Source organism: Palaemon carinicauda, chromosome 38, assembly GCF_036898095.1.
Source record: "Palaemon carinicauda isolate YSFRI2023 chromosome 38, ASM3689809v2, whole genome shotgun sequence".
Lineage (NCBI taxonomy): Eukaryota > Metazoa > Arthropoda > Malacostraca > Decapoda > Palaemonidae > Palaemon > Palaemon carinicauda.
In genome coordinates this window covers 43,184,508-43,189,216 of record NC_090762.1, presented here as the reverse complement: position 1 = coordinate 43,189,216, position 4,709 = coordinate 43,184,508, and the positions used below count along the sequence as shown (strand labels likewise).

The following is a 4,709-nucleotide window of genomic DNA, read 5'->3' as shown; positions in this document are numbered from 1 at the left end:
GCTGTTACTCTTAAAATATTTTATCTTTCCTTTTTTCATTTCCTCACTGGGCTATTCTCCCTGTTGGGGCCCCTAGGCTTATAGCATCCTGTTTTTCCAACTAGGGTTGTAGCTTAGCAATTAATAATAATAATAATAATAATAATAAGTGCATGCTGATCAACTAGCTGGAAAACTTGAAGGAAAGGCTAAATGATTTATTCTCTACGGTAGACATGGGATTCTGACTCTATTCAGTGAACTTGCAAGAATTTAACACAAAATTAACTATCAGAAAACATATTCCTCGTGTACAAAACACTTGACAATCTGAAATTCACGCGCAGACAAAATACCTTTAGGTCTCGGAACTGGATGAAGTAATATGGATCGTCTTCCAAGATAATGATATTGTAATCACAGGCAATCTTGTAGATCTCTTTCCTTCTCTCAGTCGTAATAACTCCTCCAGTTGGGTTACATCCGTTGGGGTTCGTATAAAGGAACTGGAACATGGAAAATATCCTTACACAGATGACAACAGTACAAGTTCAAGAGCGCTATCACAAAACATAATTATATTTAGTTATCCTCAAATTGCCTTGAAAATTTCATAAATCTTAAGCCCTGTCAACACGATCGAGCATGCCCGACGGGCAAAGAGTGATACCAGTCCACAATAGTTAGTGAAAATGAGGGTTGATGACGTCAGAAGCGGGAAAACTAAAGGCAGGTATCTGGCAACACTATATGATGCCAGATCCGTGTTTGTGGTTTTCCCGTTTCTGATGTTATTAACCCTCATTCTTACTAACTATTGTGGTCTGGTACCACTGTTTGCCCGTCGGGCATGCTCGATTGTGTGGGACAGGGCTTTAGAAGGTTCATCATGGATAATTGTATTAATTTAGGGGTGGGTTGGCGTTTGAAAACCATTATTCCAGATTCAGGGTTGCATTCCAATCTTTGCTGGCTGATGGGAAAATACCTAACAATTCCCTTGTATTCCTGTAACGGTGTCAGAGAGCTTGTAGGTAGAGATAGATTTTTTTCTTTTAGACTGTTTTGAACACCCACAGAAACTATATTTATTTCTTTTAATGAGGCGCATTTGCACTGACTCGTATTGGTGACCTTTTAGCTCGGAAAAGTTTCCTGCTATCTGATTGGTTAGAATTAGGTTGCCCAACCAATCAGCGATCAGGAAACTTCTCCGAGCTACAAGGGCACCCCTTCGAGTTGGTGCAAATCTGCCTCACTAAAAAGAATTGATTATGGTTATAGGGATGTTAAAGCATTTATTGTAGTCAGCAATGGTGCTTTAAAAGCCTAAATTTACTTTCCTCTTGGTAAGGGGGTAGAAGAGACTTTTTAGCTATGATAAGCAGCTCTTCTAGGAGAAGGACACTCCAAAATCAAACCATTGTTCTCTAGTTTTGGATAGTGCTATAGCCTCTGTACCATGGTCTTCCAGTCTTGCTTGAGGGTACACTCGAGCACACTGTTCTATCTAGTTTCTTTCCTCCTCTGTTTTGTTGAAGTTTTTATTGTTTATATATGAAATATTTATTTTAATGTTATTACTATTTTTAAAATATTTTATTTTTCCTCGTTTCCTTTCCTCACTGGGCTATTTTCCATGTAGGGGGCCCCTGGGCTTATAGCATCCTACTTTTCCAACTAGTGTTGTAGCTTAGCATTTAATAATAATATGCTCCATGCTACGTTAATAACTAAAAGTGTATTGTCCTGTGTAAAGTGACTTCTCTTTCTGGGTGTACTCGCCACCAGTCCAGTCAAATAAAGAAAGCAAAATGGTTCATTTTGTAAACTATTCTTGTTCACATTTAGAACTGAAGGACCAAGTGTCACTCACATGTTATTTCCATAAGTGCAAATGCATTACTATCTTGATTACTGTATTGTGTTATGTCTGTCATGTCAGTGCATACCATTGGAAACCTGTACATTATTTCAAATTTTCTTTACTTTGAAAATTTTTAATCTCGTAACTTAAATATTTCTATGATGGTGTCCTAGTGCCGTGAACAGAAATTGATACAATACATAGTTATTTCTTGGGAATTTTTTTAACTGTAATTAAATAAAATCATCACGATCAGTTAGATTTGAAACTCGTCATGAGATATCTGTTTGGTTCTACTCACCTTAGGAACCCCATGAGTAGCCTCTCGTGCCTTTTCTGGCTTCCAGCAAGAGAGGACAGATCTCAGTCTTTCTGGAATCATCCCATTAGCATCAGCCTCTACGCTCAGGGTAACAAGGCTTGTATGGGTTCATCTAGAAAACAAAGCATAACGAATTAGATTGTGTGGTATTCAAGTTCTAGCTAAACGGATCTTCCATGACAAAACAAAACTTAAAACTTGCAATGGAAAGTTCATTTGCAACTGACATTCCAGGATCTGGGAAAAAAATTATGAAAATGCTGATATTGGGCAAGTAAAGAATTCTAAGCAAAGTAACAAGAAAATAGTTAATTAAACCATGTTGATAAAGGCTTACCGTCGTCTGTAAGCATTTGATATAAGTTAAAGTTTAAAAAGAATAATTGTCTCACTTGATCCCGAGATATGAGTCCAATCCACAAGGAATACAGAAGCCATGAGCCTTTTGCAAGGGATAGTTCTGTATATCGTGTCCATGATATCAGTTTAAAGTTAGCTAGGGATACTCGTCTTACTTTGGCTATAAATTTAAGTTAAAATTTGTCCGTTATAATGTCTTATGGCCACAACATCAGTCTAATTTTTCAATTTTTTTTTTTTTATCTTCTGATTTACGTCTAAGTTTGCAAGGAATAACTGTCTTTTTTTGTGGTCATGGCACAAGTTCTGCTTTGATCGGGATACTTATCTTTGGTTCAGGTTTGCTCAGGACACTTTGTCTTACTTATGACCCCTGATGTAGATTCCAAGTTTGCTAGGGATAATTGTCTTTCTTGTGGCCTTCATAAGTTTGAGTTTGGCCATGATGCAAGTATGAGTTTTCCAGGGATACTTTTCAGTCTTTAGGGTCATGATTTAAACATGAGTTTACAAGGAATAATTGTCTTTGTTGTTGCCCATAATATAAGTCCAAGTTTTCAAGGAATAGTCGTATTTGTTATGGCCTTAACATGAGTCCAAATTTGCCAGGCATAATCGTCCTTTTTAGTGTCCAGCTCATATGTTATCTCCTGTTTTCGGGGCTTTATATCAACTCACAATAGCTAGAGCACCCGGAGTAGCATGGTTCTTCTATGATTACATAATCTCCTTTGCTTATCATGGCTTCCATTGCCAAACAAAGTCCGCTTTGACTACGGCAGTCACGAACATCATGGTGTCAGACCAGCAGGGTGGATTGTGAAGTCTCTTAGTTAAAGATTGGATTTGCTTCAACAGAGGTGCATAACTGTAGGAAAAAGGAGGAAAGAAAAGTTGAGAAGTTTTCGTCAAGAAAAGTGGAAAAATATGAATAGTTGTAATATTGTAATATTATATTATATTAGTTTAAACCGATAAGAATTAACCATTTACTTGGACCATCGAATTTTATACATTTTTTTAAGGTCAACATTATTAGTTCTAATATGCCGGTGCCAGGATGGCTTATGTGTGATTTGGCGTACATACAACGTTTTATTGGTGATTCTGGTAAAAACAAGCCACACAGAACCCAAATCTGAATTTTGCCCGTAAAAAAAAAAAAGAAAAAAAAAAGATGATCAAGGATGACAGGTTGGCATCACTTGGATTTGTGTCCTGTATTGTCCTTTTCTTACAGAATAAAAGAAAAAAATACGTATATCACAACACACTTAGGCACCAAATTCCCATCCTGTCACAGACTATAAGAGGTAATTCTAAGAGAGGGACTCTTGATACAGAATGTATAATTTAGTACATGTCTTCATTCTTGAAACCTCAGTAAACAGCCAAAGGATACAGAAGATGAAAGGCATAAAAAGAATCTGAGGAAAAAAAAAAATCTGATGTAAACCTTTTTCATATTCAACCCACGTCGTATCAAGGCTTTGTATTGTGCCCTTGACTCACGTGGTTACTGACAAACACAGAAACTAACGTACTCCATAAAACCTTAACTGCAAGAAGTTTAAATTGTATCGTTTATATATGAAAGACTGCTTTTAATATTGTTATTGTTCTTAAAATACTTTATTCTAATCGTTCATTACTTCTCTTGTAGTTTATTTATTTCCTTCTTGCCTTTCCTCACTGGGTTATTTATCCCTGTTGGAGCCCAAGGGCTTATAGCATCCTGCTTTCCCAACTAGTATTGTTGCTTAGCTAATAATAATAATAATAATAATAATAGTAATAATAATAATAATACCCGTCGCTGGAGCCGTATTGCAACGCATCCTCCATCAGCGTCTGATTTAAGGTTATCCTTCGCCCATCCTCCAGGGTAAATGTTCCTTCTTGCAAGGGACACATCTTGGGATTCGGCAGTCCACGGCCATCATAATCAGGTCAGAAAATTCGTATTGTTCATTAACTATCAGGGGACGAGAAATACATTTGAAAAATCTGCTCTCTAAAGTATATTCTTTTTAGTGCATGTTAATACATTCTATCTTCAAATGCATTTATTTTCGAATTGTGCCCTCTAAATGCATTTCTTAACTGATATTATAAAAATTTACAGAATACCATTGACATAATCATGAATAAATTATTAGAGTACCTTGAATCCAAGTAATG

General features: G+C 36.5%; 1 pseudogene; it reads right to left on the bottom strand.

Annotated features, from left to right (window-relative positions):
• The window catches only part of LOC137630304 (kynurenine/alpha-aminoadipate aminotransferase, mitochondrial-like), a 12,927-nt pseudogene that overhangs the window by 7,390 nt on the left and 828 nt on the right, over window positions 1-4,709 (bottom strand).